Genomic DNA, 12,142 nt, shown 5'->3' with positions numbered 1-12,142 from the left:
CATTAAAAACTCAAATAATAAATATTTTTCAACAAATAATCTTTTTTTTAACTCATATAGCACAACATCAAACAAGATCTTAGGGCTAGTTTGATCTTATAATTTTAAGAATTTAAAATATATATATATATATATATATATATATATATATATATATATATATATATATATTATAAAAAATATATTATTTTAGATTTTTTTAAAATAAATTATTAAAATATTTTTTATATTTAAAATTTAAATGTAATAAAAGTAAAGTAAAAATATATTATTATTTTTATTGATAAACTAAGTTATTTAGTGGTTATAATAATAGTAATGTGATAAATAAATATTTTTACTACAAAAATAAAACAAAGAAAAAAATATCAAATATCAAACGGATTATTTGACGTGCTTAATTTGAAATTGATTTTTTTTCAATTAAATCAGTACAATCATTAATGAATTGATTTATTAAATTATTCAAATTATAAAACAAATCAAAAATATTTTATAATGTTTTCAAAATTTAAATATTAGCAAGTAATTTGATAATAGTAATAAAAATCCAAATAAACAGCTCCATTGAAATTTACATCTAACAAAATTTTAAGTCATAAACTAGTATTTTTATAAATAATCTAAGATTTCACGAGTCATTAGCATCAAACACAACTTATGTTTTAACAAAAACAAGTCTTGACATCATTTGTCATTAAATTAATAGAAAATATCTGAAAAAATAAACATAAAAATCACAAAGTCAAAAGAGTTAATGATCAATATTTTAGAGATCTAACTCTCTTAATAGATACATCACCACGAGTATGATTGGACTTATCACACTTTAACTTATCTTAATTCATGTCACTTTCAAAAAAAATTACTCTTAATAATATCATAAATACTAGTTTTTAGCAACCAAATTCATTATCGAACTCTTAACCTCTATTTAAGACACAAACATTTTATCTATCGAGTTATCATTCTTGATTATACAAAAAAAAATTAAAATTAAATTATCTATAAGAAAAACTAAGAGATGGTGTGGTTTTTTTATATCGATATTGTTTTTGGTAATGATAAGTTTGAAATGTTTAATTATACAAGTGAAGAAAGAATAATAATATCAATTCACAAGTCATAAATGTTGTACTAAATTGTTACCTACCGTGGTTGAATTAATGACACTAACCTGTATATAACTACAAATATATTTAAGATATATATTACAATGGACCCATTAATATTATTACACGTATTTAAGGTTGCGGTTTGCAAACTTGCATTTTTCTTTGGTCGGTATCTGTCATGTAACAACCTTATTACTTATTATTTAGTTAGATTTGGATGAAATTTTATACTAATAATTAAAATTTCAATTACTTTTAAAAATAATTAAAATAAAAAATAAGAATAACTTTATTTGTATTTATTAAGATATAATATTTTGAATAAAAAAATCATTTTTAATTTTTTTAAAAAAATTACAAAAGATTAATTTAAATGTCTTTTTATACATAGTATTATAAATTAAAATAATAAATATATAAAAAAATATAATATTATTAATTAATTTTTTATGTATATATATTAATAAGTTGTGCATGACCCACTAAAATATCACCCAATCAAAAATTAATCATAAACGTGAAAAAAAAAGAAAAGTAGAAACTCAAACACATCAACATAAATAAATAATTATTGATACATAATAATTTTTTGACATGTTTAAAATTATTGATACATAATATTTTGAAATGTTTTAAAAATAATAGTTATATTGTTTAAATTATTTATTATTAAATAAAAAAGAAATCAATAAATTAAACAGGAAAATATATTTAAATTAAAAGATAATACAGAATATTTAACTAATCGAGTGTTAATTTTTAATCTTAATAAAAAATTATTTTATATTTTATAATGTAACCCAACACACCGAAACACAAGAAGATTAATTATTTGAATAACAATAATAAAAAAATAAATTAAAATATTTACTAACAAAAAAATATAAAAAAACTAGCGTTAAGGAGTTTAAAAATACTAAAAAAATCAATAAATACATTGACCGCATTCACCGGTTTTCCTGAATAGATTCCTCCTATCGTTATAAAAATAGTGTTGCGAAGTAAACGCATCGGTTAACTACGATCACTAAACATCCTATGATTTGCTTTCGGACCAAATAGTTCACCGAAAGATAACCAAGATAAGGATTCATCAACTCAATCCAATCAAGTTCGACGTTTCTATTCAAATTTCCCAACAACTAACAATCACTCAATACCAATCATATTTTAAAATAAGCTTCAAATAACAACCACTCATTTGTAATGGAAAAACAAGTAAGATGTTGTCTTCACCTTTCTAGCAACATATTTTTACTTATTTTTCATACCTCTATCATTTATCAAGAACAATTTGTGCATTACACTTTATCCATAAAACAAGATATTTATAGAGAATTTAGAATTCTACACCTTCTTCCATAGAAACTCATATAGGGCAATTTCCGTAATGATCAACCTTAAAATAATTCATATATTCTCAACATAAGATATCACGCGAAAAAAGAATCATCACCTTGCGCTTCACTAAACAACATATTTTCCCGTAAGGTTAACTTTTTAGTATTAAGTCTCATCTTGTATCTAATTGTACTCCTGAAACTATTCGAACGTTGATATAAAATGTCCTTGACCGAAATATTTCTACATATTGCGATCGAAGTGAGGGTCATGAATGATAAATGACTTCTAACACTGTATCAAAATTTGTTTCAGAAGCTAATCAATGAGCCGTCGTCGTCCCGATAATCTGCACTCCCACGAATAAATAAATATATATATATAAATATATATATATATATATATATATATATATATATATATATATATATATATATATATATAATGTTTAATGATAAGTCGTCGGATCCTCGTACCACAACCCACAACTCGTTTTGAGAGTAAATGAGTTGAGTTGTTAATTCACGAATTGATCCTTTCATACAATTTGGAATAGATAAATTTAAAAAAATAATATATAAGTATTCAACTTCAGCATATTCACTATAAGTAAAACACTTATCTAATTAAACTAATATACTTTTATACACTTATCTAATTAAACTAATATACTTTTATATGGTTATTCCAGTTTCCTTAAGATTTTATGGGTTCGAGCCCGTTAAACGGTAAGTTCTGCGCCTAGTTAAAAAATTAAGTGTGTTTGAGGACTATATGTTTAAACTTTTGTGGCCAAATTTCCCCCCCCCCAAAAAAAATATACTTTTATATTTCAATTTCACAAACAAATTCTATAAAAATATATCACGATGAATATGCAATATTGCATTTATATAAATTATTGTTGCTATTTATAAGTTTTGTTTTAACATCTTGTTCTTATATGTGCATTTTTATTTTTAGATAATTCATACAATATGATATATGATTAGTCATATAAGAAACTATATTAAATATGACAAGATTCAAAAGAACTTATATTATGTTCAATGAATAAAGTAAGGAAAAAAAATGTCTAAACTATAGAACACATATTCTAAAACAGAATTAGGTCCCTTATGTTGACATCTCCTTAATTCGACCAACGCACAACGGGACTTAAGGATATGGTAGTGTGAAGGATGTTAATTCTTCTCAAACTAAATGATTTAGGAGAAAATTACAGAAATTAGCATATAATTAATTTTGAGAAATAAATGAAAAAATTACTCCATCTTCCTTAAAAATGACAATGCAAATTTTATTATTTTATAAATTAATTTTCATTATTTAAAATAATAAGTTACATATCAAAATTTAAATTGCAAAATAATATAAAAAAAAACATTCAAAACAACTAAATAAATAAATTGGGTGTTAAATAATATTATATAATTTTAATAATTAAAATTTTAATAAAAAATCAAACATTCTTATAATTTTTTCAAGGTGACTTCAAGTATCGATAAAGATAAGTGATAAAGTAGAGAAAACTGAATAAACCAATTGAACGGTGTCGAAAAAATCCCTATCAAATTTGATCGGTAATGAAAATTGTACTTGATTGAGAATTGGTAAGCAACGCCAAAAAATGTTTCATCATTTGGTAGCTAACAATTTATATATATTGTAAAAAAAATAAGAAATCTATAAAAATAATAAGATGATACATGTAAGAGAGCTTTCAACTGAAAGAATTGATAGAGTATTATTGAGATTCATTAAATGATGTCCGAGTTTTTAGATAGTTGCTGAAAAGTTTGGATTGATGTACCTGATGTGACAAACCTACATATTTGAGTTAGCATCTAAATTATTTTTTGGTGGATTATTTGGTTGGAGAGAAATCGCCGAACTTTTAATAATCGTAGTCGTCCGATGCGTATCATTCATAATACTATTATTATGATGTTTTCTGATATTCGTTCAGGAAATCCAATAGAGTCTGTCGGGAGTCAATCTTATTCTCGAGAATTTACGAGCTCAATAACTTATTGAGTACCGTTTTTTTATTTTTTATTTTTTTTCTTTTAAATTTTATCGTTTTGCTTAAACAATTTTTTTTCATTTTTAATATACATAAACTTTTTTTAAACTTTTTATTACAAATATAAAACAATTTCAGATTCGATAACTCTATATTTTTGTAGTTAAGGGACGAACACATACTAAGAAATGATTATCAAAACCATCCGAATATATGATCAGTTAACAATCCAAATATTATTTAGATTTTAAAAATTCAAAATCAAAAATCAAATCCAACTAAATAAAATACTTTAACAATTATTAGAAAGACCAATAAGAAAGAGACAATGCAAATTAACTTCCTCTCCATACTCTCTAAAATATGTATATATTAATCTATTTTATATCTTATTATCGTTTGAGATATATAATTACATAGTATATTATTTATATTTTCCCAAAAAGGTACCATAGTGGAAATAAAATACCCGTACATGCTAATTGATGCTATAAAATAAATATACGAATTTAAATATGAAAGGGGTTGGTGTATGATGATGTATGTATATGGATAATGTGGCCAATTAATTTAATAAATTAATAAATAATTCAATGTTACAGAAAGGTATAACAAGAGCTAGCGTACGTCATTGCTTACCAGCTTAATTAATTAATCAACTCACACAAAATTTCAACTCAATTTTCTCTATCCCACTTTCTCATTTCTAGACACAATACATTAATTAACCATTTTTTTTCCAATTAAGATCATGAAATTAGTGTATCTTTCAACTTAAAAATAAAAAATTGACAAAAAGAAAAAATATATTATTAATTAAATCAATGTTTTTGTTGAAAAAAAAACAAAAGAACTAGGAAAACAAAAGCATGTAATGGTTATTATTATTATTATTATTATTATTATTATTATTATTATTATTATTATTATTATTATTATTATGTTTTTCACGTAATACTTAGTGGTTATGTAAAGTCTATTTAATAAAAGAAAAATGATAAATTCAGCGAAGGTGTAACAAAAGTAAAGTTCAAGAATTCGACGCGGCATGCTATGCGGGTATAAGAGATTTCACGTAATACTTAGTCGTTATGCAAAGTCCATTTAATAAAAGAACTCAGCGAAAGTGTAACGAAAGTAAAGTTCAGAAATCCGACGCAACATGCTATGCGGGTATAAGAGATAAAAATTAAAAATGTCCTGAAATGTCACGTTTCGAGTCCTGAAATGTCACATTTCGGGTCCCAAAATATACCCAAAATGTCAATTTTTATTTATTTTTATTTTATTTCTAAATTCTGACGTGGGACAATGTAACAGGTCACGTCGAAATCGCGGTCTTGCTTTCTATGGCCTTTCGCTGAGTTTATCAATGCTCTTAATAAAATATAATATATTTAATAATTAAGTTATTTTTTTTAAATATAAAAAGTTGTAGCAGAGTTGTTTAAAAAAATCGAAATTTTATTTAGTTATGAGTTAAATATCTCAATGAAAAAACAATTTTTTTTATTAATTTTTTAAACTAAATCTAGAAAGAAAAAAACTTTGTGTTAAGATCACGATTGTGAAAAGCTCTTGAATAGATAGATGATAACTCACATACAAAACTGGTAATCCCAATAGCACCTCAACATCAGTCTTAAATTTTGAATTATAATTAACAAAAGTAATATAATTAAGTTATTTAAATATGATTAGTGCATTTTTTAGTTAGGTTACTTAGTCATTTTTATGTATTTAAAATTTCAATTTGTCATAATTTTTTAAATAATAAAAAAATTAAATTAAAATTTTAAACATTTAAACTAATTAAAATAAAATAATAAAAGTCAGAACTTTAATGTTATAGCACTAATCTAGTAATTTAGTTAGTGTGACGGGCGTAAGACACTTAATCAAGACCAATGAGATATGGCTATATGTCTCATGGATTAGGTAAAATTATGATCTATTTAAAGATATTAAATCAATGTTTGAAAATGAAATCTCATTATTAAATAAAATGATTCATCTTGGATAGAGAAGATTTCTTCTCGTGTGACATCACCCGGCCCTTTTATTTGCTCATACAATATTTAAAATTAGGAATTAAGAATATTGATTATCCTTTTTCTAATGAAAGAGACAATAAAAGGATTAAGAATAATTATATGTGTTAGTTCATGATAATCAATGACAATATCCTATGTTTCTAGTATAGAGATTTAGTCTCTTGGCATATTCTTGTTCAACTTTTTAACATATTTTAGAATTTATTTAGTGTTTCAAATACTTTATCCAGTCCATAATTCAACCATAACCTTCTTTCATTTGAAGCAAAACTTTATTTTATTAAAATGGACATTTTCAAAAGTGTTAAAAAACACAATTACATGAACAAATTGATGTCAAAATAATTATAAAATAATACATAATAAGTAAATACAATATCTAAGTGACACTGAATTTCGTCCAAATTCATCAAGATGGATAGGACATGACTTTGTTATATAAAATTCTATAATTATTCATCTCTATATCACTATTTTTTTAACGATTTTTTTTAAAATCGGACATGAAACTTTCATTTTTCAAATTCAAACATCTTTTTTACGAAAGTGTTCTCATAAATAGAACAAAAAGTATAGGGTATAATTTCATGAATTAAGTGTCAATAACTAGACCAAACGTTTCTGTCCACATCAAAGTTCAAAGATCATTTACCCATAAAAAAGTTGATAATACGGAAGATGTTATCGGAAACGCTACTAAGTTTTCATAATCTAACTCTTTTTATAAGCAAATAGAGATGTGTGCTTCGAGAATCAATTGAACTAATGAGTTAAATCTCCCTAATTCATAAACTATAAAATTTCCATATTAAAATCATTCTTTTTTTCTTTCGTCCATTTTCTTTTCAAACTTTAAGACAAAGTAAAAATTGAATTGTATTGAAATTGAGAACACAATTAGTTATGATTTTTCAACTGAACACAAAATATAATAAAATACAACATTTCCTAATTAGTTGTTATTGTTTGAATTTTTATCTCATATCACGTGAATTGAAAAAAAACTTAAAAAATTAGGTTTCATAGAAAAACAAATCAAACCACATTTTTTTTCTAAAGAAAAACTGCTCAAAGGAGCACTTGGCATGATTGTTTTAAGCATTTTATTTCATAAGTATAGACTTTTCTGAAATTGGAGTGCTAATTTAACAACTTCATCTTAACCAAAAGCTAACCCATGAATTTTATATAAAAAAAAATGGTTTCCAAATATGAGATGACTGAATTATGGTGTTAACTTTCTAAATTAATATATACGTGTATACGAAAAAAGAAATCGATAAAAAAAATTATTGTCGTAATCCATCATACAAATAGATGAAATTATTAGACACAAAATTATTATGAACCAGTGAATAATCACAGTGTTTGTTTAATCAAAAACTATAATGATCTTGACTAACTCATTGCAATTCCATGTGATAGTTCTAAGTAGATTTTTCTCTAGAATCCTAAGTCTAGTTTTAGGTTTAGGTCTAGTATATAATTGAATTTTCGAATTATCCTTTGGGACCCATTAGAATATTGAATACCTATATCATCGTCTAACATTTTTTTTCTTTTTTTTAAAAGAATTGCTTGGTATCGTTTGATTGTTGGGTGTTTGACATGATGACTTGGTTCACAAAGAAACAAAACCCGATATCAACCAAACATCCATCTTTGGAGAGCCACACATCAAGTCTTATATTGTTCCTTTTGTCTCATAAGGAACAATTACCTAATAATATTGTTGGTTACCTCATTTTAAAAAATAAAATAAAAACAATAACTACCTCTTTTAGGTTTTTTTCCATATAACAAATTATTCTTCATTTGGCTTTCAACGCCCAAACAATCTTTTAGATAAGTACAAATGGCCTAATTTCTATTTGGGTCTTGAATTTGAATTGTTTTATAAAATAGGATTCGAACTTTGAATTGTATCATATGAGATTCCAAATATCACAATTTTAATCATTTAAAGTTTAACACAAACGAATGAAGGCCCCGTCCTGCCTTGTCTTGTCTTCTTATTTTCATTTTATTAAATTAATTTATTGTATTTGTAAAACAAAATAGCAATTCTCTTTTTATTTTTAATTATTTTTACACATCAAACTGTATTTGACAGTTTTGAAAGTGTATATAAAAAAAATACTCAATTTAAAACACAAATACGTCCAAATTGGTAGACTGCACACAAAGTTATATCGTTATAAAGTTATTTGAAAATTAAATAAAAAAAATTATTCCTACAAACTAAAATGTGTAAATACCAAAACTAATACTGAATCAATCTTTAAGAAATCCTTCCAAAACGTCTCTAAATATCATTTTATTTAAAAACGTGACAAATTAATTAGAAAAACAAAAATAATATATGTTCACCTAGAAAAAATCCTCGAATAACTAAAATTTTGATAGTTAAGCTTAATATGACACAATTCAAAATTCGAGCCTCGTTTAGTGAAAACGACCCAAATTCGAGGCTAAAAAAATAATTGAGAAAAAAAAACGCATCTTGCATGTCAAACCCTTGAAGAAGATGCTACAATGACCAAGTCTTATTACACAAGTTATTTCTTCCATGTCAAACCTTTGAAGAAGATGCTACAATGACTTTCTTTATGTTTGATTATAGTTGAACGGTCCCAAACATCTTAATTAGTCAATGTATATATATTACGTGCAATTAACATAATGGCAAGATTTTTCTCAGAAAAACATAATCATTTTACATATTAAGCTGGCGTCGGAATTGTCAACAATTTCATTTAAAAAAAATAAAAAATTGATTTTATTTTTATTTTTTAAATATATGAAATTAATAATATTATACTAATTAGACTGGTCAGAGACAACGGATGGGCGGATGGCTATGGTTGAATGAATGAATGATTGGTTGGAGAAATAGAAATGGAAATAGTTGGAAAACATGACTACATGTCAAACCAAAAGATCAAATATATGTTTTTAATTTATTTATATTTTTAAAAAAAAAATTATGTTTATTTTTATACTTTTTGTAAGATTCCATGTTCCGTTTAGGATACGATTTGTGACCAAGTACGAAAGAGACACGTTACAAAAAGTGAAGAAAATCTTATCTTAATTTTACCTTTGATGACAGCCGGGATCGATCAAATTTTTTCATTTAAAAAAAAACTTTTTTTTTTATGTATAGATTAAAGGAAGAAAATAGTTAAAGCATATATAATTTTTTAAATCAGAATTTAAAAAAAAAAAAAAACTAGCACCACACAATTGTTATACATATTCCTTTCAACTTAATTACTTATCTAAGTCAAATTTAGGGTTAGAGCTGATTCGGATCGAAACTATTTAAATAACCGAAGAGATTGGTGATACTTTTTTAATTTGATAAAAAGACTTACAGATATTAATATATAAATAAAATAAATAATATTTTAATATTTTAATTAATGAATTTATTAATGTGATAAATAAGAATTAAAATAAAATTATGTTTAGTGGTTTAAATTATTAAATAATACCAACTGAACTAAACTTAACAGATTTGATCTCATAAATGTTTTACAACATTTGTATTTCTAGCTGAAGAACCATCATTGATAATTTATTTTGGAAATTATACCACTTTAACTTTATATATTGAACAATAATTTTATGAATAATGCTGGTTTAAATTTATAAAGTAGCTCAAATATAAAGACTTTATATATAAATAAAAAATAATGTTATTTCTCATATAAATATTACTTTTTATTGTTAAAAACTGCTTTAATAACAACTTTATTATGAATATTCTTAACTTTCCAATAAAAAGGAAAGAAAGATAGAAGATGAGTTTTTTTTTTCTTTTTTATCTTCTCAAAGATTTTTTTCTTTTCAAATCTTAACAGTAAATTTATGAACATGGAACACATAATAATTTAAGTTGTAAGAATTGTGTCCATATAACTTAAAGAGGGCAGGGGACCATCCTCAATAATTGTAGAGATGTGATTTTTTAAATTTAAATAATAATAATAAAATAAACTCATGATGATACAAAATGAAGCATAAAGTTTTTTTTTTTTCCTTTTTTTGCTTCTTTATTAGGTTTGCCATTTTTACTCCCTCCCACAACTTTTCATCTTTTATTAAGATTTAACAAACTATATATATATATATATATATATTTTGATTTCTCGATTTTACATTGATAAAATAAATTTATATTTATAAATTAAAAAATATTATTCAAATAAATTAATTAATGTAATTAATTTTGTAATTATAACTTATTTTAGTATCATTTTATTTATTATTATTTTTAAAATTAATTATATATAAAAATAATATTAATATATAACTAATATTTATTAAATAAATTTTTAGGAGTTATAATAATTTTAATTTTCAATTTTACAAAGTTATAAATAACAATGAATTCAAATAAAATTTTAATTTTAACTAGATTAATATATTTTAATTAATTGGATTATATCAAGTATATGGGCTTCAGTGTAAATCCAAATTGGATTGCAGACATAAGAGGCCCAATACTAAATGGGCACTTTTTGTATTTTGTAGTAGAAAGAATAAAATCTTGAGTCACTAATAATAAAGATTTTATTAGTTTATAAATATTTTAATTTTACAATTTTATATTATTTTAAATTAAAAAATAAATTTATATTTATAAATTTAAAAAGTTATTATTTATTTAAATAAATAAATTTTGTAAATGTAATTTTTTATATTGTTATTTATTATTATTTTTAATTAAATTTATATTTAAATTAAAATTTTAAAATTGATTAAATATATAAAATACTTAATTATATATAAATAATAATAATAATATATAACTAATAATTTTTCAAATTAAACTCTTATAATTTTAAAGAAGAATTACAATAACATTTAACTAATAATTTTTCAAATTAAACTCTTACCATTTGAAACTAAAAAGAATATTAGTATAACTAAGGGAGAATATACTATAATGATGGTCAAGGAGAAGACAAAACTGAACAACAAGAATCAAAATATTGAAGGGAGTTCAAAATTACCTACTGAAAAATACAAACCTTACAAGAACTCTATCCGCACCCATTGTGGATTAAAAAATCACATAAAAAAAAGTTTTTTTAAATTGGTTGGATATCCGAAATGATTCAAACAATCAAGAAAAGAAAAACAGGCTGGTATCAACACAACAAATATGACAAATTCTCCATTGGATGACATTGAAGAACATATATGTAGAGATTACGGGAAGATAATATAAACTTTTCAAAGAATGATGCAAAGAAAATTCAAAAGAAAAAGAGAAGATAGCATTAGGAACTTCATATTACAATGCATTAAATACACTAAAATTCCATACTATTATAATTTTTGTTATACATTTATATTTGAACACAACATGTGAAAATATCATGATGATAACAATGACATAATGTGGTTGATAGATTCAGAGACAAGTAGTCATGTTCGTAATACTAGAAAATTGCTCATTAATATTAAAAAATTGAGAAAGTAATGATTCTATATCTAGCGGATGAATCAATTACAAAATAGTTGAATTAGGAAATAGGAAACTAAAGGAAAAATTAGTGATAAAAGATGATACTCCAAATACAATCTAATATCAG

Source organism: Impatiens glandulifera, chromosome 7 (genome assembly GCF_907164915.1).
Source record: "Impatiens glandulifera chromosome 7, dImpGla2.1, whole genome shotgun sequence".
NCBI lineage: Eukaryota > Viridiplantae > Streptophyta > Magnoliopsida > Ericales > Balsaminaceae > Impatiens > Impatiens glandulifera.
This window is presented reverse-complemented; position numbering follows the sequence as displayed.